Genomic DNA, 25,783 nt, shown 5'->3' on the forward strand with positions numbered 1-25,783 from the left:
CTACTAATCAGGACAATGGCTCAGGGTATTTTGATATTTGTTCCCCTTCATTCTCAGAATGTGGTTCATCTGGCAATGACCTAGTAGATTGGTGATACAATAAGTCTAAAAGAAGATGGTAGGCATAGTATTTTAATATTCTTTCTGTATGTCTCTGCTCAAGTGGACTTTCACAATCAGTGGCTTGTGGGGAAAGAGGAGTTAAGAGGTTCCAAAACTAAAGGAAAATTAAAAAAAAAACAGAATTTTGTCAAGCCTGTGCTACAGTTGGCCAGGACATTGGAGTTAACAACCTTAACAATGTGAAAAAGGCCTTATGATGGGTATTGACCACATGTAGCTAGGGCTTCATTTATAAATCACATCCAACATACGGCACCTACATCAGCACAGTGCCCCCTAGAATCAGGATAGGGCAGATGCTGCCAAGATGTGGTTTATGGATCACTGTTGGCTTGAAGAGCACTTGTTGATGGTCTACAGAGGTCTATGGCTCCTTCTTGCTGCTCCATTGCATTAAAGAAAGCTATCTACCAGGGTATTCATAGAATCACAGAAGATTAGGGTTGGAAGAGACCTCAGGAGGTCATCTAGTCCAACCCCCTGCTCAAAGCAGGACCAACCCCAACTAAATCATCCCAGCCAGGGCTTTGTCAAACCGGACCTTAAAAACCTCTAAGGATGGTACACCACCTCCCTAGGTAACCCATTCCAATGCTTCATTACTCTCCTAGTGAAATAGTGTTTCCTAATATCCAACCTAGACCTTCCCAACTGCAACTTGAGACCATTGCTTCTTGTTCTGTCATCTGCCACCACTGAGAACAGCCGAGCTCCATCCTCTTTGGAACCCCCCTTCAGGTAGTTGAAGGCTGCTATCAAATCCCCTCTCACTCTTCTCTTCTGCAGACTAAATAAGCCCAGTTCCCTCAGCCTCTCTTCCAGGCTCATGAACATTTTGTGTCAAAACTTTTTTCAACAGAAAACTGGATTTTTGACTAAAAAGAATTTTTGGGTGAAAGTGTCTGCTTCCTTCTTTTTTTTGGTCAATCCCTTCTCCCTTCCCAACATCTAAAATGTTTTGGGCTCTGGGCATTGAAACTAGTCCCTAATTTGGCAAAAAGATTTTCCAAACAAACTGAAAAAAAAATCAAAAATGTATAAACGGTTTGTTTTGACATTTTCGAAACAAATCGTTTCATTTCCTTATAAACTGACATTTTCCAAATGAAATGCCAATTTGAAGTGACACTTCAAAACGTTTCATTCAACCCAAACAACATTTTTTTTTTTGGCTTTTGAATTCACTGAGAAAAGCTGGAGGGAAAAATCAGTTTTGGTTTGAAACAAATCTTTGTTTGTTCAGCCACCTATCTGAAAAATCAATTATTTGCTTTGCTTAACTTACCCATGTTGGGTCTTGTGACTTATGCTCTAAAGTGCCTAAGGCAGTTTTGAAAATGGGACTTAGGCTCCTAAATCATTTGGGTACTTTGAAAAATGTCACCTGCAAGCTATTGCTGTAGGTGCAATGTGGGAAGTGGTATGATTGTGAATGAGGAAGATGGGCTGTGTGATCACAGCTGGTGGGGAGGAGACAAACTCTTGGTGGAGATCTGGTCCTTGCTATGAAAAGGGTGGAGAACCGCTGGGCTAGGATATTGGTTTAATGCTGACGGAGCAAGCAGTGCTATTTACTAAGTTACCCACACAGATTCCTGCAGCAGCTGGGTTACATTTGGGAGGGTTTCCATCCAAATACAAAGCAGCCCCAGCCTTGTATAATGTATTCAGGTGAGTTCGTGCAGTCGACAATTGATGTATACATCACATAATGGCTATTGAAATTAATTATGATAAAACTCCCAAAAATAAGTTACTTTAAATAGCGAGGTAGGTGCTCAGATACTACCACGATGGGGACCATGTATGTACCGAGTGAGAGCTTTGAAGAAATCCAGTTCAGAAGCTGGTTGAAGGATGGGTGGGCCTGAGGTTTTCCTCTGGACTGATTTTTTTTCCTGAAGGATGAAAGCCCATTAATTCCTTCCAAATACAATTGCCTCCTCCAGCTTAGGGCCAGATTTTCCAAAGTGCCAAAGGCATTTAGAAGCCCAAGTCCCATTTCAATGGACAATCCCTTAAAATCTTTCTCTTTAACAGGGGCTCTCCCCTCAATACCACGTCATCTCTTAATGACTTTAGACAAATATCTGGGGGGGAGTAACTCTTTAAACCTGGCTTGTTATAGTGGCTACAGTGACCTTAGTAAGGGGGTAAATTGAACTAGCAAGGTGAGACTCAGAGTGCATTCCTTATAATGCTTTATGGGCCTAATCCAGAGACAAGAGTCCATCAGCAGTCTTTCCATTGGCTTTAATGGGTTTTGGATCAAGCCCTGTACATGTATATTTGCAGCCAAACATTGTCCAGTGTTTCCATTTGCCAAGTTTCCCTGTGACCCTGCTAGGTTTCTTTATCCTGCCTTCCCCTGTGTCAATGGGAGTGGATCTCTCCTGGATACCAGATTTGTCCCAGCAAGGGAGGGTGCCTGGGATGACTAATTATTTTATTCATAAGTCAGCTGTAATTTCAAAGACATCTTGTTGACTCATCTAAAGCCAAGTGAATCACTCACGCTGGAGGAGGCTCTTTCGGCTTGATCCCTCCGGGGACACAGCGACGTTGGGTGGCAGGAGGAGCCGCAGAGGGAGTGATATCCAACCGGACAATGAGGAGCACAGTGATAAAGTGTTCACATCATTGGCTGATAGGTCTGCATCAGTCACTCATTCACAAGCACAAGGTCTAAATTGCAGAACCAATTAACGGCACTAATAGCCCTTGCCTGAATTAATCTTTGAGACAAAAGGGAAGAGAAGTGGAAGTGCTATTAGCAAATCAAGCTGTACCATCCCTGCTTTATTGCAGGAATCTAAGTGTCTGCATTTGGCTATTATGAACTGACTGCAATTACAGCCCTCATTTAAAATGATTAAATGGTTATAATTATTTTTCAATTAAAACTTAGATCTTCCATTTATGCAATATCGTAGGCTTCAATTAAAGTTATTTTTTTTTTCCTGGAAAAAAAGTGCTGCTGTGCCAAAAGATTCCTGCTTCTGCTCCAGCTGCTAAGAGCCAAATAACTTGCTAATAATTCTTTTGTTTTTATCCCTTAGTCCCAGCCGCACTGAACTTGTGCACAGTGAAGCGGATTAACCACCAAGCACAGCATTTGCAATACCTGCTGGTGGTCAGGAACAATACACATGTAGAGAGTTTTACAGGTCTCAGCTGCCCCTCTGGATCTAAAGCACCTTCTGGACATGGGCAGGTGAAAGGGCATCATACACCAGCATAAGGATTACACATAAGAAGCTAACGAGATCTTGAGCACCATTCCCTTCCCATGTCAGCAGTTGCTGCAGTTGATGTGTGACCATTATTCAGTCACCAATGGGAGGACAGGGTGTCCGAGTGACCATGAATGGCAAATGCCAAGGAGAGAATGGCTCCATTCACATGGCCCAAAGTTGGACAAGATTTGCCCTAGAAATTGGAGAAGTTCATCTCTGGGGGGAAGTGTGTGGAGAGCATAGACGAGGGGTGTTGGAGAAGAACCCTAGGGGGGAGATGTGGGGAGAATGGAAGAGGAGAAGGTAAAACAGGGGTAAAGGGAGGAAGTGGAGAGACAATAAGAAACAGAAAAGAGGGAAAAAAACAAACAGCAGGAAATCTTCAGCCAGCCCAAGTAGCAGCACCCTAAGGGGGATCGCAGAGGGAAGAGAAAGAGGAGTCTGTCTCCACAGGGATGCAGAAAAGTGGTGCAGCTGCTCCACAAAGGCTTCTTCAGCCCAATGAGTAGAACAGCATCCACAGCCTAGCACCACCACCTTTCATACAGCAAGGAGCAGCAGACTGCCCAAACGTATCCCTGCCTTGGCCCATCTGCATCACCCCACACTTCCCTGCATGCTGCCAAACAATGAACCTCTGCAGAACCTGGCTTAGACTTGTAGGGAAGGGAGGGGGTGCACAGAGCTGTGCACTCCTCAAACTCTACTCTCCCTCTGCAGCAGAACCTCTCCAGTTGTGCTTCATTGTGACCTTCCTCACTTGTGGAGAAGGAGTTGTGATTTGCCCCAGAAGGAAGAAAAACAGGGACAACAGAGCTCTTGACCATCACAGGCTGGAGGAGCTGCTTAGAAAGAACTAATTAGGCATCATAAAGCAGAGGGGAAATAGGGAAGGTAAGAAACTGAAAAACAATTCAGTTCTCACACCCCTCAGATTGAGGTTTGTCCAAGAAATTCAGCTTCTTTTCCTTCTTAACCTTTCCAAAGTGCAAGAGAAGTTTGCAAATAATGGCCCGATTCCTGAAAGGCACCAAGCACTTGTGATTCCTGCTACAATTAATACTAGAGCTTAATGGAGAACAAAAATTCCATTTCACAAAGGATTTCAGAATTTGTTTTGATTTTGATTTGGAACACCACCTGAAAATTTTGAAATTTTCAAATATTAAAATAAAAAAAACCCCTTTCAGATAGATCAAAATGCTTAAATTTGATTTTGGCTTTTTCTATAATATGTAATGTAAAACAGCATAAAGAAATTCAAAATGAAAGATTGTTTCAAAATGAAAAATCAAAAAGTTTCAGAAAATGTCAAAACAACATCAGAACTATTAGAATTGTTTTCCTTTTTTTCCCCTCAGAATGAACTTTTGGCAAAATTTGCATGATTTCACAAAGTGCTTTGATTTTGTTGGGACTCCAATTCCAATGGAAAATGGTTCCATCAAAGTTTTTCTGACCAGCTCCAATCAATAAGTTCAGTAGCAGCTCGGAGACTTCTTGGGATTTGTCCTTCTGAATTAAGGACACACACAGTTGTATTGGACCAGATTTCCTGAACTATGAGTTATCACCTTAATTGCATGTAGAATCATATCATAGTAACCATGACTGGGTATGCAATAATGGTAATTGTGCATGCAAACTAAGGTCATTAATTCCAGCATTTTATTGGAGGAGTTTTGTAAACCATGAGCCTTGAAATGAATGTTTCACAGGGATTATCAAATATCCCAATTGGCAGTGCTGTTTAAAAGCACTATGAATCCTGAAAAAAAAATAACTCCACATGCTAGTTGTCCACTAGCTTGCTCATGGAGATTATAAACACTGTGTTCTCTGAAGAGAAATCCATGACAATTATAAAGACTTTCCACTGCAGTTTGTAAGATCTGAAAGTCCTGAACTGAGAAAGAATCAGTTCTATCACCTTGTCGGCAGTTATTCTAGCATTCATGAGACAAAAGTTGGATGGCTAATGGAGGTTATACAGTTATATTAGTTTACAAGAGGATCTTGAACACAGAGCTAGTCAAGAACTGTAGCTGTTCATAAGAAAAAGAAAGTATTCAAGGAAATTTTCATTTCCAAAAACTTTTGGGGAAAAAATGAAATTGTTAAAATGTCCTGTTTTGACAAAACTGAATTTTTCTTTTCAAAAATTTCATTCACAAATAGCTTTTTGTTTTGAAATGTAAGCTAATTATAGTAAAATAATTAAGAAAGGTCAAAATCAAAAGAAAACATTTTGATTGACTCAAATCAATTTTTTTTTTCAGGTTGTCTGTTTGCAAAATTGTTTGAGAAAGGGCAAAATGTTTGAAATCTCAATAATTTTCCTAGGCAAGGAATACCATTTCCTGCCTGGCTCTCCCTTTGTAAACTTTCTGCACTGAAACAATCAGGGAGTATTGTAATTAACAGAAGAGGTCCTACAGATGGTATTCACAAGGTTCTTAGGCAGAGAGTTACCTGTTTAGCTAACTAAATATCATTTGAGGGTTCAATTTTAGACACCAAGCTTGAAAATTTTGCCTCAGATCTGTAGTATTATATATATATATGTATAAAATTATGTACAACTTTCTTTAGCAGATATTAAGTCTGCTAAGGAAAGCACATGGTTTGAAAGTAGACACTATGCTGACATAGTTGATAGTTACTGTTCATCTCAAATGATGGTGAAGCAGGGAATGGGTGACAGGATGGATCACTTGATGATTACATGTTCTGTTCATTCCCTCTGAAGCCAAGGCCGGATTAACTTTTTGTGGGCCTGATGCCAAACATATTTTTGGGCCCCATGGGGCAAGGTGCAGGGGGGCAGGATGGCCAGTCTCCAGAGTGAAGGGCAGGCTGGGGGCAATGAGGCACAGAGTGGAGGGAGCAGCCCCGCTCCACGCAGCCCAGCAGGAGGGCACTGTTTATGAACCTGCAGCTGCCAGATGCACACTGGCCTGCCCAGCCCTGTGCTGCCAGCATGCCCCTTCCTCTTGAGGGCGGGCCCACACCACACTGCCCCCCTGCCCAGTGCCCCACCCTTATGCCCAGCGCCCCTCGCCCAGAGACCTCTACCACAGATCTCTATGCCCAGCCCACACCCCTCCCAGAGACCTCCCCTGCTGGCCTCCCACCACAACTGCACAGCACCCTGCCCATACCACGCCACTCGCCCAGCACCCTCCCTCCCATAGACTTCCCCACTGCCCACCACCTCCTTAGAGTCCCACCATCACAACTGCACAGCACCCATATTCCTGAGGGGATTCTACACAAAAAAATTAAAAATTCTGCGCATATTTTAAAATTCTGCACATTTTGTCAATAAATAAATGTGAAGGCTTCAACATGGTAGTGGGGAGCACAGGCCACTGGTTGCATGGAGGTGGGAGATTACGCTGCAGCCTCCCCCACCCAACCCCAGGACAGGGACTCGGCGGTGAGGCTGCTTCCGACCCTGACACAGTCCAAGGGCCAGGCCTGCCCCAGAAACACCCTGGGGCCCTGCCCCCCTGTGCGTGGCGCACCAGGTGTGGGTGATCAGGCTCAGCCCGGCAACAGGATCCAAGTGCAGAGGGACTTAGTGACTTCTAAGCAGCACCCTCTTTTTTCAGCCATGCAGCTCTGTGCTTGCAGAAAGGGGGGGAGGCAGTGGCATGTGACTCCATGTGCCCCCCAGCACTCACCATCGGCGCGGCTGGGAGCCGGTGGGGTGGAGCGGAGCGGACTAGGGCTGGGTCACTCCACTTCCCACCGCCCGGTGAGTGCAGGACAGGCCCGACCTCTGCTGCAGTCCCCCGGGGTGTAGCTCAGGGGAAGGTGTAGAGTGGGGGTGGGGCAGGGATGGAGCAGGGGTGGGAAGAGGAAGGGAGTGGAGCAGGGGCGGGGGCAGCTTTCCCAACAGGCTCAGCCAGCCAGGGGATCGGGCTGGCCACTGGAGGCTGGAGCAGCAAGTCCTGACACTGGGACCCCTTCTGAGTGTGGGCCTGGTGCCATGATGCCACTGGCGCCATGGTAAACCTGGAACTGTCTGAAGCACTTGGCTTTGGCCACTGTTGGAAGACAGGATACTGGGCTAGATGGACATTTGGTCTAACTCAGTATGTCCATTCTTATGAGAGTGGATAACTGGGACCTAGGATGATCCTTGTGTTCTAACTATGACTAACCAAATTCTCAACTTCTTTGTGCTTCAGGCTCCTAGATGGAAAACTGGGTAAAAAGTAGGATGCTCATGGACAATCAGATTTTGCATTTCAGTGAGATTTTCTTTAAAGAAGGAATTTAAAAAAAAAACCCTCTCTTGTATATTCCCATCTGCCACGGGATGTTTGATCCTATTTTTTAAAAAAAATAAAGTTACTTTTTGACCTCCAAACCTTTGTGTGAATTTGATGCTAATGAAATGAGGCACTGGGGGACCTGACTACTGCTCTGCTGGTCGGTGTGTGAAGAGCTGTGCACCTCAAAGCACTGCACTGTAACTCCTCTGTGTGGACACTGTGGGTATGAACAAAAATATTCTTACTTTGCATTCAGGTAGCCCTGTTTGAAGAAGACTGTGTTAACCCAAACTAGGAACCTTTTAGTTCACACCCACAGTGTCCACATGGAGGAGTTACAGTGCAGCCCCTTGGTGTGCACTGTTATTCATACCTCCGTAGTCCGAACTGCAGGGCAGCATAGACATATCACTAGCTAAGGTTTTTTTTTTTTCCAGGTGCATACACATATCTGTACTGCAGCTCTGTCAGTTCCACATGCCTGACTGGATCCTTTGTCTCCTTCTCCCTCCCATGTTGACCAATTCAAGCTCGAAATGAGATGGAGATGTTTAAACAGTGAATGTAATGCACCCCGGAACAAGATACTGCGGGTTGTGGGAGATCCTCCAACAGGAGACTTTAAATCGAGACTATCTCTCCAAAAGACATGCCGTAGCTCAGCCCTAAGCTATTGGGCACAAAGCAGGATTCGCTGGGTGGGCCTGTGCTATGCAGATGGTCAGACTAGAGGATGGGAGTGTGTCATTCCAGATGAGTAGTGCGTGGAGAAGGAGACATGTGGCAGTGTGGGGAGGCTATGAACAACAGGCAACACAGGTATTTCTGATACAGGACATGTCCTTTGGGAAGGGACTATTTTACAAACACAAGTGCACTGATGGCCTTGGAGACAGAAAGCAGAAAGATCAGCATGTTAGCATAGGAATTGGGTCTAGGGGTTCAACGAGAATTGGGACAGCAGCGATTCCTTTGAAAACGACAAGGCTGAAGTTTTGCCTTTTGAGCTGGGTGAGATGTTGCTTGTGTGGATGGCGGCAGAAGGGGAGACGATTATGATGGGTTTATGGTTGGCTCTATAGTACCTGTCATGGGAATCCCTGCTGCCTGCTCAGCTTCAGACAAGCTGCTAGTCATGAGTGCATCACGGCAGTGTCTGTGTTCCTCCTCGTCCAGCACATGAAGCCCAGAAGCTGCTGTGATAGCTGACTGAATGTCTGCCATTTTCCCTTGTCCCCAAGTGTTTGCTTCTAATTGCTTAAAAAGTTACAAGCAAGTAGGCTTTAAAAAATTAGTTTATGTAAAATGCATGTGACTGTCAAACAGTCAGTGTGGTTTACTTGCATCAGTTCTATGCCCCCAACTGGATTTATACATTCCTAGTGCTGAGTTCTAAAGACCTTCGCACTCACTTTGAGCAGCAACTATTAAATGAGGTAATATATTTACTCCTGGGGGAATTCTGTGCCACTGCGCATGCACAGAATTTATGTCCCCCACAGATTTCTTTCCTTCCCCACAGAAAAATGACTTTCTGATGGGGAAGCTAAGGGAAGCCACATGAGCGGACACACGACTCTCCCCAAGCAGTATGTTTTGGGTGCCCAGGGTAGCCAGCAGAGAGGTAAATCACTGTGAGGCAGAGGGCAGGACTGGAGAAGACCCAGCTGGTGGCTCCTACCCTGCTCCCAGCTCAGCTGCTAGTCCCGGCTGGGCTGGAGAGGACGGAATTTCCTCTTCCACTGCATGGCATCCGGGGCTGTGTCAGAACCACCCCCAGATTTCTCCCCTGGCTGTAGGAAGCTCTGCAACCTCCCCTTCCCGCCCATGCACTTCCTGCACCCATCGCGCCTCAGCTGCAGGGGGAGGGATCACTGTACAGGGAGCTGCTCCCCTATTTGCCCAACCCCCGTGCATCCAGACCACCTCATGCTCAAACCCTCCTGCTGAGCCTCACCCCCCTGCACCCAGAAGCCTCCCAATAAGCCCCACTCCCCCTGCACCTGGACCACCCTGATGAGTCACCTTCACCAGGATCCCCCCCATACTGAGCCCTAACCAGCTGCACCAGGAGCCACACCCCACTGAGCCCCACTCCCACAGCATCTGGACCCCCTCACTGAGCTCCCCACACACAGACGCCCCTGCTGAGCTCTATCCACCCCACCCCCAGATCCCCTGCAGACCCCCTGCAACTGGACCCCCTGCAGAGTCCCATTATTGTTGCACTCAGAACTTTCCAACAAGCCCCTGTGCATCCAGATTCCCCCCCCCCCCCACACACACACACACCTGGATCCCCCACTGAGCCATCTGCACCCAGAATGCCCAACACAGAACCCTCTCAACCCACACCTGGATCCCCCCACACCAATCCCCCACACACTTGGATCCTGCCTTGCTGAGCCTACCTGGCGCACCTGGCATGGAGGCGCAGGGCCCTGGTCTGTTTCTGGGGCAGGCCCGATCCTTGCACTGTGTCAGGGTTGGGTGCAGACTCACTGCTGAGTCCATGTCCCGGGGAGGAGTTGTACAGTGATTTGCCACCTCTGTGCAGCCAGTGGCCTGTGCTCCCCAATGCCATGCTAGAGCCTCCACATTTATTTGACCAAAAAAAAATAATTGCAGAATTTTGCAGAATTTTAAAATATTGTGCGCAGAATTTTTATGATGCAGAATACCCTGAGGAGTATAGATTGACCACCTACCTTTCTCTGCTATGGATTCACAGTTCAGGCCAGCAACAGATATCTATTCTTCTGCTTCGGCTCTGTTCACACCTGTCCTACCACCGCATGTTCAGGATGATTTCTTGTTTACTTGCTTATTACTGTTACTAGTGGAAGCAGTATCAGTATTAGGTTTCCTTTATTTAGTATGAAATGAAAGTGTTTTTGTAGATGAAAATAGGACTTTCTGGGCCTCTTCACCACTACCTTCCTCTAAATATAGGGTGGTGTAACTCCATTGTAGTAATGAATCAAGCCCCTCATGTATATACAAATGAATGCAGAGACGGATCTAAAGAAATGAGTTACTTAGGTCACCTAGTCTAGGATTCTCCAGTAATGAAGGTTTGTCCTCTATACTCAGATTGTGTTTCTGTCTAGTCTGCTTTTAAACACCTCTAATGTTATTGCCCCAGCTATGTCAATTCCATTGTCAAAATTGACCTGTCTTCAACACATGCTTTTCCTAATATCCAGTTGGTGTTTCTTTTTTCCAGGTTTGGATCCCTAGTTCTTCTTTTACTACCTTAAATAAATCATCTATCACTTTAGTGCTATTTCCTCTCAAGTGTTTATATACAGATATCCTATATGCCTTCTTTGTTATCTTTTCTCGAGGCTGCACATGATAAGATTCCCTTAATCTCTCTTCATGAGCCATACCCTCTAATCCTTTTATCATACTTGTCGGCCATCGTTGGATTCCCTCCAGTTTAACAATGTTTCTTATTTTAATAATTAGATGAAAAAAAACCCTATGCTAGTGCAATGTTAAGGTTGCACACTTAAACACCCCAAAGCCAGGAAATGCCGATATTGAGGTTGAATGGACAGTCACGCCTACAATCCCTTGCATGCGCATTAAGATACAGGGACCAAGCCTGCAGTCCTCACTCAAGGTAAGTGTGACGAAGTGTGGGATTTTCTTGTTTTTTTCTTGTTTTCGGTGGGGTTTCAATGGTTTGCATGCGGAGGGGGTGGGACTCAGTTTCCCTGGGTGTTATTGGTTTAACGAGGTGAGGAGAGAGGGAGTTTGTTGTTACAGAGGACCAGAGAGGGAACTTGGGACCCCAGCCAGTGGCCTGGAGGATGGATACCCCAGAGACCAGTGACCTGAGACCCCCAACCCGGAGACCCAGCTCAGGAGTTGCAGCCGGTTCTGGCCAGTGGGAGAACAATGGGCTGCAGAGTGAGGACTCAGTGACCTAACCAGCCGGTTCCAGCCAGAGGACAGAAGCGAGGAGAGGAGGCCCCAGTTTATGACCCTGTTTACCTGGAAAGAAGACAATGGACAGAGGCGGGGCTTGGGGCCGGGGACCTCAGATGACAAGCTGGGAAGCAGGGGAGCTCGGGGCTAGAGAGGGGGATCAAGCAAAGCCCACCTGGATGCAGGGAGACAGGGATGTGCTGGGCTGAGGGAGGCCAGGCCTGAGGCCCTGAGAGTTTCCTATGCTGTGTTCAACTCTCAATAAACCTTCCTGTTTTACGCTGGCTGGGAGTCACTCCGGTCTAGAGAACAGGGTTGCATCAACCCCTTCAGGGGTGGAGGCCCGGGGGGTCCAGAGCGAGTGGACTCCCTGAGGAGGCCCACGGCAGAGACAGGTGTGCTAAGGCTCAGAGAGGTGCGACTCCAGGAGGTGGAGGGGCCTGGTCCCGAGAGAGAGTGGACCCCCGAGAAGGGCTGTTGCACTGAAAGGGGCACCCCCCATAGACTGCACGGGGCCACAAGTGGACATGATCTATGAGTCTGTGACAGTAAGCTCCTATTAAAGGTCAATAATAGTTTCACTGGGTAAGAACTACCAGCAAAGCTGTGGGCCCAGTCATTATTATATGATCACATGCTAGTTCTCAAATACTGCAATATTATATAATGCACTTTATTCTTACATTTCTCTTAGGAGTTGGCTACATGAACAATCAGTTTGCAGCAAGCTGGGGTGTTAATATACCCTGCACTAGCCTGCCTAGACTAACTATCCATGTGGACTTTGCTGATGCGCATTAATAGTTGGTTAATGCTCTTGGATTTAGTTCTCTTTTAAATGGGGGGTTTGGCAGGTACCTTCACAAGTGTTTTGCTGTCCAGATTCATTAATGGAATTGGATGATATGATTTCCAGTCATCCAGGTTCCCACCCTTTTTTGGCATGACAACAGTACAGAGGTGAAAGTAAGCCGGTCCAGTCCAGTAAAACGTACTGGCAAGAGCCGTCACACAGCCGACTGTAGCGGCACGGGGCGGCTTCCCCAGGCAGCGATTTAAAGGGCCTGGGGCTCCCTGCAGCGGCTGGAGCCCCAAGCCCTTTAAATCGCTGTCAAAGCCCCAGGGCTCCTGGCCGCCGCTGCAGCTACTGCTACCATGGGGCTCCGGAGGTGATTTAAAGGGCCTGGGGCTCCCAGCTGCCGCTACTGCAGCCAGAGCCTCGCGCCCTTTAAATCTCAATTTAAAGGGTCCGGGGATTTAAAGGCCCCACCCCTTCCGGTTGAGGCCCCGCCCTCTGCTCAGGACTCCAGCGTGCCCGTAAGTCCGTTAAGTTACTTTCACCCCTGCAACAGTACCTCCCTACTGAGATGTATTTGGAAGTTAGCCTTGTCCAAGAGACGGCTCAAACATCTGGAGGATCCCAGGAGAAAGGGACTCTCTGAAGCTCTTCTAAAATTGATCTCTAAGACTTGGTCTGCACTTAAATGTTATATTAGCATAGCTGTGTAAGTCAGCGGTGTGAAAAAATCAACCCTGACCAAACTAGCTGTGCCAACAACTCCCCTTGTGTAGACTTAGCTATGTCAGTGAAAGAGGGCTTCTGTCAATGTAGCTAAGATCTTCCAGGGAGGCATTGTTCCTAAACCAACAGAATAACTCCCTCTGTCAGCATAGGCTACGCCGGCATAGCTGTGGTGACATAAGCCCCATAGCATAGACACGGCCGAAGGCTGTCGGCAGTTGGAGAGTTGCCAATGGAAGATTCGCTACTACAAGTTCGTGTTGTCTACTGTCACTCTGATTTCAAATTGGATTTTCTGTCCTGAAGCGTGTGAAAGGCCTTCAAAGGAACTATTGATGTTGTGAAAAGGCTATGGGGAGACAGAAACCTCAAACTCTTTATCAAAAGCTGAGCATATGATTCTGAATGGATTTGAGAAACATACGATGGATATTTTGCCAGAGACTATCATGTCTCATAGGAAGAGATACCTGTAGCAGACATAATTGTGGGGGAATGGGCACACACGGTCACTGAATGCATCTAAGATACAAAGGATCTGTCATGATAATGAGACCAAGAACCAATATGGCCTCCATTCAAAAGGAGAAGTATAACAGATTTAAGATATTTAGATGGTAGACTGTATCCCCAGGCCAGCAAGGTACTTAAGCATATGTCTACTTTTAAACACGCTTAAAGGCAGACAAGAGCTCAAGTACCTTGCTGAATGAAGGCCTATTTCCCTTGAACTTTGAAGAAAGATCTAAAATAATTAAACCAAACTCCTGCTAATGAGGACCCTCTGAATGCTGGGAGCTTTTTCTGAACTTTGCTTTCAGAACTGCATTCTTGTCCATATGTTTGCAGAGAGAAGGTTGCCCTCTTTTTGCAGTTAAAATTATTTATTTTAAAAAGCTTGCTAAAAAACTTTGACAAGAAGTGCTGTAATGAGTGTGTATTTTTCTATGGACTACAGAAGTTAGGAAAATTAAAAAGATTCTTGGGAAGTGGTTCTTGTTGACAGTATTTTGATATCTACCCTTTTATTATTTGTATTACAATAGCACCAAAGGGCCCAGCTGAGATGAGGGCCCCATGTGCTAGGTGCTGTATACTACCTGCACTGAAGAGTTTACAGTCTAACCAGATAAAGGCTGGGAGGATTATTATTGCCATTTTACAGATGGGAAACTGAAGCACAGAGGGATTCAGAGGATTGGCCAAGATCACACCGGGAATCTGTCGTAGAGCAGGAAACAGAATCCAGGACTCCTGTGGTCTCACCTAGTGTTGATCTGATGCTGTCTCATCTGGTTCCTGCCATGAGGAGGAACTTAGTCTGTTGACTGGATTTTGCCCCTGATTTAGTCTCTGGTCTGACAACCTTCTGTGCTTCTAGCTAGGACTCTGCTACCTGAGGCAGAGGAAAGAACTCACCTGAGAGGGGGATCGTTGCTTTGGCCAGAGATATCATCATCCCAACCACTGTGGGCCTTCTTTTCCCCAGTGCTGGCTGCCCCACGGTTGGTTGAGGAAACTGATTTCATATTTCCCCATGTTGTTGTAACCTTTTTGTCCTGGGATGTTAGAGAGATAAGGTGGGGGAGACAATAGCTGTTACTGAACCAACTTCTGTTGGTGAAAGAGGAGAGCTTTGTGCATCTCCAAAGCTTGTCTCTCTCACCAACACAGGTTGGTCCAATTAAAGATATTCCTTCTCCCACCTTGTTTCTCTAATGTTTTCCCATCATTTAGGAAAATGTCCAAGAAAACAAAACTGGTTTTGTAACCTGTAACTTTCCTATACACTGAGCGTGACAGAGCAGGGAGTTCACGTCATTGGGTGCTTAAGGAGAAGATAGAATTTGAAATATGGGAAAGGACCCTCAATTCAGCATCTGCCATGGGGTGAATTCATGTAATGTCTAAATAATGCTGAGTGGGAAAGACCTTTTGAAGTTGTCTGATGAAAAAGCCAGAGAGAGCAAGAGACCAGAATGGCCTGATGGTTAGGCCAAGCTCCAAGTCTTTTCTTTGCCCGATTTAGAGCAGGGACTTGATCGTCCCATGTCACAGGTGAGCGCCTTGACCACTGGACTATTGGCTATTCTGGTGTGGGATGCTCTGAATTCTGAGGCACCTTTCTGACAAAAATTTCATCAAAACTTACCCCTTTGTGAGAAAAATTTCCATTTCAATGAAGTTGGTGTTTTCCAGTGAAAAACTGTTCAGTTGACATTTTCCTGACCAACTCTACTCTATAACCTCAAACTCCTCACAGATCACTGACTTTCACTGGGAGGACACTAGGCCAGGAAAGAAGATGACACCAGCCTGCAGACTAGAAGCTGTCTCCCCAAGAGGCTGCCAAGCCAAAGGATCAGAAGGAAAAGGAATAAGCTGGAGGGTGAAATGGTGAATGCATCACTAATGGATGATACCACTTTCCCCCCATAATGAGGTGTGGATGTACCTGTCTGAATTAGCTGTTGCAGAGGCTGTAATTAGATAAGTTATGTAGATTCTTCCCATTTGATTTTCTCTCTCTGTTCTTCATAAATCTGGAGTCAGATTTCCAGTATGCTCTGGGATGCCCTTTCACACCCAGAAGCTAGCAGTGACTCCTTTGCAGGTGCTAATGCCATCTCTCTCTGTGGCTTGCCAGAGGAAGTTACATCTCTTAGTCTCCTACTTGATTGCACCACCAGCGAAACCCTGATCAGCTTTATCCTTCTCCTCCTCCCACTGCTGCAATGGCTGCTACTCCAGAGATGGCACCACCTCCCTCGTATCCTGCTGTATGGCAGGTCCAGCACCTGGATGATGTTCCAAGATACCCAAGGGTGACTGCATGGCCTGCCTGGCCCTGAGGGGGCTGCCAGAACCAAAGCTATAGGAGCCATTGGGATGCCTGCCTATCATGCTCCCAAGCCCCAATTAACCATCTTCTGGGCAAACTCCATGTATGTCCCCAAATCACCCCCACTGCTGTGGGGAGCTACCCAGGGTGGGGCCAGCAAGGTGAATGGCTGGGGGAAGAGGCACATGGCAGCACCCAAGGAGCCTGACTCCATGTGGGCTAAACCCCTGTTGGAGGCGGTCACTCCACAGTACTGAGAGGGACAGGAGAGAGGAGGTCTATCTGCGGGCTGCAGCTGTGTGAACAGCCCCACAGGTGCAAGCCACTGCTGCCCTAAACAAAGGTCCCACATGTGAATTCACAATCATTCTCAGCCCAGTCATCTCACCTTCTCGGAGAATAGTAATTTACTACACAGAGTCCCATTGATTTCATTGAGACTATTTGTAAAGTCAGACAAGTCAGAGCGGCACAACTGGGCCCTTTATTAACATCCCTCCCAGCACATCCTAAACTGCATTTTTTTCCTCACATGCAGGAGTCCATATTGCACCCAGTGCAGCAGCGATTACTGTTAACTTTAATTCTAAAGCTTAACCAGGCAGTAAATTCCCTGCTTAAGGTTTTGTCAATAAAATATAAAAGCTCAAAGCATCTGTCACAAACACCATTTCACGCTTGTTTCTTCTCCAAGCCTTTGTCTTCACTCATTGCTTTGGTGCCATCAGATTTCCCTTGGAAACCCAGGAATTGTACTTGCAAATAATACAGCCTCAGCCTTCCTGAGGCCATAAGCCTGGCATTGAACAAAACAGTTGTCTGTCTCCCAGCTTTTTGGAAAGACAAAATACATGTTGGCAGCATCTCTGAGTTGGTGGACAGAGGGTGCCCAGCACTAGTCCATGTCACTTTCTCTCTCTTAAATCTTCCCCGGTTTTGCATTGATATTTCACCGTCAGCAAGGTTTGTGCTACATACTAATAGCTGAAAGCTGTGCTGATGCATGGGTATAATTCATAAGGTCAAAACAGCTGAGAACTTAAAAATTGGATGGTAACAGCCCATGAATCCCAGTGATGTTTAGAATATCACCAAGTTTGAGCAAAGAGTTCTCAACCATGCTTGTAGCTGTTTCCATTGCTTCACACTGATTCTGCCAGCATTCTAGGCTTCAGAGTGACATAGACAAAGAGGCAATCCTGGAATCTTATTGTATATATAGTACAACAGAAAGAGCGAGAAAAAGTATGTTAGACCACAGAAGCAAGTGACTGAGGAGACACTTGTACTGTTGGCAGACCCGGTGCCAGCTCATGCCGAAGACACAGGCCAATTCTCTTGTGTATTGGTACAGATCAAAGTGATTGTTAAATGTATAAGAGCAGTGTTCCCTCTAATTTGTCCCACGCATGTGCAGAGTGAATTTTGTTATGTGATGTGCGACACATCACCTCCATATTGGTGCACATAACAAAATTCATGTGGTGGGGGTGGGGCCGAGGGGTTTGGAGTGTGGGACGGGGCTGAAGTCTGGGACAGAGGGTTGGGGTGCAGGGTGTGAGGGCTCTGGCTGGGGATGCGGGCTCTGGGGAGGGGCCAGGGATGAGGGGCTCAGGGCTGGGGCAGAGGGGTTTGGGGTTCAGGAGGGTGCTCTGGGCTGGGACTGAGGGGTTCGGAGGGCAGGAGGGGGAATCAGGGCTGGGGCACGGGGTTGGGGTGTGTGAGGGCTCCAGCTAGGGGTGTGGTCTCTGGGGTAGGGCCAGGGATGAGGGGCTTGGGGTGCAGGCTGCTCCGGTTCTATGGCAGGGAGAGAGGAATCCCCCCAGCTCTCTATCCCTGCAGCAGCACCTGGCTGGGGGATAGGCCCTTCTCCCCGCTGCTGCAGCTCCAGGGCTAGTTCTGCAGGATAGGTGCCTCTCCCCCAGCCATGGCAGGTCTGGGGCTGGGGGAGAGGCATCTCTCCCCAGTGCTGCTCTGAGCACCTGCACAGTGCTTAATAGGCTGCTGTGCAGCCACGCAGCTTAGAGGAAACTTAGTATAAGAGTTTATTTGGTGTTTAAGCTTCATGAAAACTAATGGGATGTTACATGCATTGTTTTTATTTATCTGTGTCCTGTTATAATAGAGTAGCAAACATTTACATTGTGTGTTCCCCCTGTAACTAAATAGCCCATCAAATGGGAAGAAGCCTTGTAGAATGCAAATGAAAAACTCCAATAGAAAAGAGCTAATTTCAAAGCAAGTGGTCATTGTGTGATGATGATTGGAGGTCACAGACTCTAAATGCATTCCTCACTCTCTGTCCTCAGAGGAAAAGGCCATGTGGGTAGTGACCCTGTCAGCTTGTTTTCTGGGAGAAGAAACTATAAGTATGGATTCAGGGAAAGATCCTGGATCTCTGGACTGTTTGGACTCTTAAAAGGAAATGTACCAAATGAAAAGCGGGGAGCCCCAGAGACAATCTGGATACCCTGAAAAGACTTTTGGGAAACTGGCAGTTTATTACATCACTGCCACCATTTGGAATTACAAACTGTGACTCACCTGTGCATATATTTTATCTGCTTTAACCTCTCAATAACTCATTTCCTTTTCTTAGCTAATAAACCTTTGGTTAGTTTGCTATAGAATTGGCCGCCAGCTTGTCTTTGGTGTAAGATCTAGAGTACCAATCCATCTGAGGTAAGTGACTGGTCTCTTGGAACTGGGAGCAACCTGATGTGGTGTGATTTTTGGTTTAAGTGACCTTTTATCACCATGTCCAGTTTGTCTGGGCGGTGAGATAGACTGGAGAGCCCAAGGGGACTGTCTGTGACTCCATGAGGAGACTGTTACAGTGACCCAGGAGTTCATATTTGTTACTAGGTGGATGAAATCTAGTTACAGAACACACCACGCCATTGGAGCATCTGCCCTGCTTTTTGACACTCTGCCCTGAGGTCAGCACTCATGGTCGTGAACAGCTCCAAATAGTGTAGCATCTATTTCTCAGTCTTTGTGTTTAGAATGAAAAAGGGAATAAAGACAAGAAATGAAGGTGTTCAGGCCAAGAGTGTCACCGTGGTGCCAGCAGGGGGTATCCACCCCCTGGGGGCAGCGTCCATGTGTCTATTTTAACCTCCTGGACCATGGGGGGCAACTGGGGGGGAGGGGGTGGAAAAGGGGGGAGCATTAAAGTGCAGTCAGCACTTCAAAGGACTCTGGCAAGAGGGGTTGAGTCACTTGGCACGGTCTGGCAGAAAGGGGGCTGCAGGTGGCTTGTGCTGCTGCATGCCTCTGTGTGAACTTTCCATCTCTGGGGGCTTGGGTTCCATAGAACATCAAGCCCATAGCATCTGCCTGAGAAATTGCAGCCTCTTTTTTGTATTAGAGCAGCACCTGAAGGCCCCAACTGGGGGCAGTACCCCATGGGGCTGGGTGCTGTATTACACCTAGTAAGAGACAGGTCCTGACTCTGAATGGCTTGCAGTTTAAATGGACAAGACAGACAAAAGGAGGAAGAGGAAACTGAGGCACAGAGAAGGAAAGTAACTTACCCAAGGCCAAAGAGCCAGGAATACGATCCAGGTCCCCCAAGTCCCAGTGCATTTTTGTCACTGTCCCCACTAAACTTTAGCTACCAAAATAAACTCCAGTCCAGCTAGGCAGGTCTAGAGGGCTTCCCCACCGGTTCTATCACCATCTTCACCTGAGGCAAGGACTCCTTTCCAGAGTCAGGTCTACTTGCTTTCCACCCTCCCCCACAGACAGCACAAGAGAGAAGGCGCAGGCATGGGGAAATGGAGTGAGAAGATGGTGGGCAGGGCTGGAGGAAGGGGAGAAGAAGGAAGGAGACCCTATGACTTATATCCTTGCCTTCTGCTTTGTTGGCTTAGCAACCCCTGAGGCAAGAAAGGGGCAGCTGCTGGCTTCTAGGATCCTGCCTCCAACCAGTTGCAAACCTTGTTTTGCTAGAGTTGGACTTACCTGCTCAAAGTGCTGCTCACAATTAAAATGCCATGATTCCTGCAAAGGGGTGGAGCGGTCACTTGTCAGCAGCTGCCTAGGCAGACAGGCCAGCTCTGTGAGGGAGGCTGTGTCCTTACCAATAAGAGATGCAGCAGAGAGGCAGAGATGAAGGAAAGATTTATTGAGCATGCTGATGGCTAGGTTTATATATTGTGGGGACTGGTCCTTTCCTAACCCAGGGAATGGTAAGTCTTGGGGAAGAGCAAGACACTCGTACAGTGTTTTATTGGTTTTAAGTCTGAGTGGGACTGGAGAAAAAACATTGGGTTTCAAGAGGGACATTGCTAGGTATGGCACCAAAGGCTCAGGAATGCAACTTCTCATCAAGCTGCTAGCAAATACAGGCCACTCAGCATCTGTCTTTAATGCTTTTGTTCTGAATAAGTGATACTTCGCTTTAAGGAAGCTGTTTGGTCACTGATTACCACTGTCACTGCCTGGGGGGATGGAGGGCAGACAGCATTGCGGGGTCTGGACACAAATGAGGTCTGCTGAGGTGATCACAGTTGACGTACAGAAGATGGCAGCTCAGAGCCTGACACGAGAGTGAGGGAATCATGGGATTACTTCCTGAGAGGGGGGCACCCAGAGAAAACAGGAGGGGTCAGAAGTACAGTTCACCTGATAACTGTGACAAATTCTTAGTGGTTCCCTAGAGGAAAATTCGGAAATGTAGGAAACCTCCAAATGGAAACAAAGCAAGAGAAGATTCGAGCCATCTGGAGATAGCCTCTCCTGCAGACAATACTGATGAGAAGATAGCCAGATGGCACTGAGATTAAAAGTGCTGCCAGTGCCAATTTAGCTGGAGTAGCAAGAGATGATGCCTAAAAATATATTACTGTCACAATACAGGTCTAGCATATGGAGTCTCTGCTTTTCTGAATGCCATGCAGGTTGAGGTTTCCAAATAAATAGGAGGATGCCAAATTATTGATAAGCACACGGTACACATAAAATGAACAAATATTGGCCAATTGGCTAAATCTGGGGGGAAATCACAATTTTTGCAGGAAGTATCTGCCTGCCGTGTTCCATTTAAACTTATCTCCAATCTCCCCTACTTAATTAGGCAATACTGTTGATTAGGCTTGTCTCCAAACTTCCCTTCCCAGTTAGCAGAGCTGTCTTCTCCTGCCTTGTTTAGGTACACCCCAAGCTTCCCACTCTCCAGCCTCAGCTAAGCATTGTCTTGGTTTAGCATGTACCTAATGTAGTAAAGTGATCAGATTCAAGGTGACAAGAACAATATTCTAATTACTTCATGTTTGTGAAGCACTTTGAAGAGAAATGCTATTACCCAATAAGAATATTTATAGAAACAACAGTAACAGTATTTATAGGGTTTTTTAATCTCCAAAGCAATTTATAAACATTAAACTAATTAATCATTACATAATACTCCATCTAGTGGACTCACTTACACATGGGAATAGACCCATTGATTTGAACAGGACAATTTACATGCTTAAAGTTAAGCCCACAGATACATGCTTGCAGGATTGTGGCCCAGGTACCTAGACAGAGAGAATATTAGGTGTATAGACATCATCACAGTGTTACCAGGTCTTGTGATTTTATCAGTTGTGATACTTGGTGTTCTCCTTAAATACCAGCTCCTAGAGTTATATGAATAGATGAGATTCTCAGCTTTTACTTTTATGTTGATAGCCCTTATGGTCACTGGAAAGAAGCTGGCAAATGTGACCCAAATTACCTTTACAAAAGAACATTTTAAAAAGCCAAATTTAAAAAAAAAATCTCAATTTGAGCCAAGCTCATGATTTTGGAGGCTTGACTCTTGATCTTTGAAAGGTTGGGGTTGGCAATATTGTAATCACAACAAGCAATGATATGAAAATAAATGCCCATGCCTATAGGGCATGATTCATTGCCCTATTTGTAAATACCAAAGACAGAATTAATTGCTACTGGAAACATTTTTTTCCCTTTCTTGCTTTGATGACTGACACTTTTAAAGACAGATTTCCTTCGGTGGGAGCAACAAAGCAACTTGTATCACAGCCACTAGATGGCAGCAAAAACTTACTGATGGCATGCTGACAGGGCCTGTCCTGAATTAGTCTGCACTGTCTGCTATGATGGACTCTCTCTATTAGAGGCAGTAAATTGAACCATTTCATTGTCTGGAAGAATTTTCTGCAGTTTTCCATCCAGAGGCTCACGATAACAAATTCTGCGTCAGAGTTTCAAGGAGACAGAGTGAAGATAAAGGAGTGTAATAGTACCCGCATGCCCCATGCCCCATGGTGTAAGATTTTCCTATCACGTGAAAGCAGTGCAACTAGGGACGTGCTGCCTACAGGTATGGAGGGTTAATTGATGGGAGGACTCGAATACCTCATCAGAGACATCACAGTGTCACTGAAATGAGAGCTAGAAAAGGCCTGTTCGGTCACCTTGTCCATCCCCTGCCAGTGCAGGATTCTTCCCTCTTCTGTTCCTGGGGCCAGACTAGTGTGAAATGGCTCAAACAGTGGGGCTTCCATCACTCGCCTGGGGAAACCATCCCAGTTAAATAGACCTAACTAGCGGGAGATTTTCCCTGCCATGCCCCTCAATTTCCTTTTTCTCCGTTGAATCCCTGTGACTCTTCAGCTACCTGTTGAGCACTTGCTCTGGCTCTAGGCTTTTGCAAGTTGCCTGACCCACACAGTCAGATACTCACTCAAAAGGCTCAGAGAGGGAGCTGATGGGTTTTTGGTCCTATTTGATGCCATAGGGAAGCTGCGCATTGTGACTCCATACAGAGCCAAGGCTGCATATCTCCCTTTAGCCACTGCTTAGCCAAGCTTTACATACTTAGGTCTTTCAGGCTTTCCAGCCCATTTCATATTTTTTGTTGCCCTTCCCTGGATTCCCTCCTTTTTATTGACATACAGGACTCTGCCAGTTGATAACGGCTAGGCCAGTGGTAAGTGAAATGTACACACAGCTAGGCAACATGAAAACATGCTCATATTACTGTAACCTCCCTCTCTCTACCCCAACCTGTTAGTTTCTTTCTCCCACCTGGTGCAACTAAGACGTGGGTGTCGTGATTATTGTACCTAAAGAATTTTGCAGTCATAAAGCATTAGTACACCTATTACTGTCCCTTCATCAGCTAATTATGTAATAATGTTGATCATCTTTGTTAAGTGATCAAGTTTCCTGCAATAATTGTTTTGCCCCCTCCCCAACCAAAACCAACACCCCAAGACCCTACCAAAACAAATCACTACACACATAGCTCTCCCCCAGAGCGTAGAAACAGGCAGGGAACGAACGGCACATGACAGATGTTAGTCATGTCGTTTAATGCTCTGCTGGAAGGAGCTCAGATACTATAGTATTGAGGGCAGTATAACAACATACACACAGAACAGAAGAGAACATAGCTGTATAATGGCTTATTGCGAGGGATACTTAAACCAAGGCTGGACCAAACAATAGGAAATGTATTACAAGGAATGTCAGTTACAGGGTTAGCTGCACCTCTGGCCTCTATAAGTGCATCCCTCTCAGGTACGAGGCCTTGAGTCTTTACCTTTCTTGGGGTGGAATTCAGCAATTCTCCCAGGCTTAGCCTGGGTCCCAGCCTACAGTACCGTGTGGATCAGCCCCAATCAGTGCTTACCTTGACATGTCCAACAGAGATCGGGTATCTGTGGCTCTTCTCTTCGGGAGCTTGTGACCCAAACCAGCCTTCGCATGCCAAAGAGCTTTTTGGATTACACAGCAGGGATAAAGCAGAACATAAGAGAATTTTAAATCAATAAAAGGTCCACAGGAATGCCATGTTTCAGCCCCACCACCTGGTATAATGAGGTTAGGAAGGCTTAGCTTCTTTAGATCTCTGAACACATATCTATGTGTGTCTGGTCTGGTCCCTGCAAACAGCTCCCAGAACACTGCCTGACACTGGGCCATAGAGGTTGCTTTAACTCTCTGTAACTTGGCTGGAGCCAAAAAGAAAGGCAGTGTGACCTACTTGATAGAGCACTGAAACTAAGAGAGTTGGGTACTATTTCCTGCTTCTGCACTGGCGTGCTGGGTGACTTTGGGCAAGTGGCTTCAATGACCTGTGCCTCAGTTTCCCCATCTATACAATGGTGATCATGACATTGACTTTCTGAATAAGACACTTTGAGATCCACTAATGAAAAGTGCTAATTAAGAGCTAGGTTTTAGTCTCTTCCCAGTTAATAGCTCAGGCACGCTTTCTTAGCCCTTCTGAAGTGTTTACCCAGAGGAGTCTTACCTGGAGCCAGTGTCTTGTTGCCCTGTTTATGTTTTCCAACAACCTGCTATTAAACTAATCCAGCCTATCCATACAGTAAACACCCCAGTCACCAGGCCAGATGCAATATTACTAATTCATTACAGAGCAGCTCCATAGGGAACAACTGTGCATGGACCATAGGGGCAGGCATGAAGATGCCATTTCTGGTCAGTTTATGTGTACTTGTGGAAGGAGCAGAAGGGCCTGAGAATGGGGTTGCTCACAAAATTCTGCCTTTTCTGACTCTGGTCTCAAGCTGAAAATACTGCAAGGTCCTGCCTTCCTTGTAATATACCTTCCATTCCAGAGAGAGCCCAGAAATGCCATTGTGCACAGAAATGAAAGTGTTACCAGGACATGTGTATTGTTACAAATGGTGGAGATTTCACCTCTTCTGCAGTTGACAAAGCTGGGACTTTTCCACATTACTGTGGATAAGTCTGTCCCTTTTAGGGTGACCAGATGTCCCAATTTTATAGGGACAGTCCTGATTTTTGGGTCTTTTTCTTATATAAGCTCCTATTACCCTCCACCCCCTGTCCCGATTTTTCACATTTGCTGTCTGGTCACTCTAGTCCCTTTCCACTTGTCTTACTACATAAACTTCCTCTCCTAACACTCCCTCTATGTTTCTCACCCTTCTCCTAAATCTCCACCTCATTCCCTAGCCTCCACCCAGATGCAAGGAGTATAACAGGATGCACTCAGCTCTCGGGCACCTCCACCTGGCTGCTCTGGGGATTAGCACCTTCCAGGTCCAGCTCCCCTTTCTGCTGCTCGATCACTCACCCTGCTGCTTCTGTGACTCTGGGTGCTCTCTCATCATGGCTTGGCCCTCTGGCCAGGTCACTACAATCCTCCCCTTCTGGGGTAGCAGAGTCCGATCAGACAACTGACCTTCTGCTCCACTGCCCAGTCTGTGCCACTTCCTCAGTGACTGCTAAGGGAACCCAGGCCCACCCTCTACTCTGAGTTCCAGTCTGGGATCCCTGTGTCTAGCACCTGTGGTCTGCTTGCTCCCAGACCCCATTGCTATTTCCCTAGACTCCTTCCTCCATCTCTCCCTGCCCTCCCGGTTTACCAGCCCAAACTCCCGCCCTTCTAGGGAGTAACTGCAGACTACTTAACTCCATAGCCTCAAACACAGCTCCCTTCTCCCAAGGGGTGACTGCAGCCTACTTCCCCTGCAACCTCTTTCTTCTGGCAACCTCCTGGGTTTATACCTGCCCCACCCCCTGGTCCTTCTCAGCTGGGCTCCATCATCAATCAACCTTTCAATCCCTGACTCTCCCCCAGAACCTGCTCTGCCTCATGTGGGTGGAAACTCTACCACGAAGAGGTATGTGATGACATTCCCCTTTGGTGGCTGGAGGCCTAGAAAACTGGAGTAAACCCAGTATTCACAGCTAATGGAAATTAACAGTGAGATTAGCACAACAGGCTTAACAACCAGGACAGGGATAACCACTATAAGGAAATTTCAGGTATCATCCCATACCCAGGGAAATCCTTCCTGTCTCCCTTTGGTGATAGATGTGTATGGTCACC

Source organism: Trachemys scripta, chromosome 9 (genome assembly GCF_013100865.1).
Source record: "Trachemys scripta elegans isolate TJP31775 chromosome 9, CAS_Tse_1.0, whole genome shotgun sequence".
Classification (NCBI taxonomy): Eukaryota; Metazoa; Chordata; order Testudines; family Emydidae; genus Trachemys; species Trachemys scripta.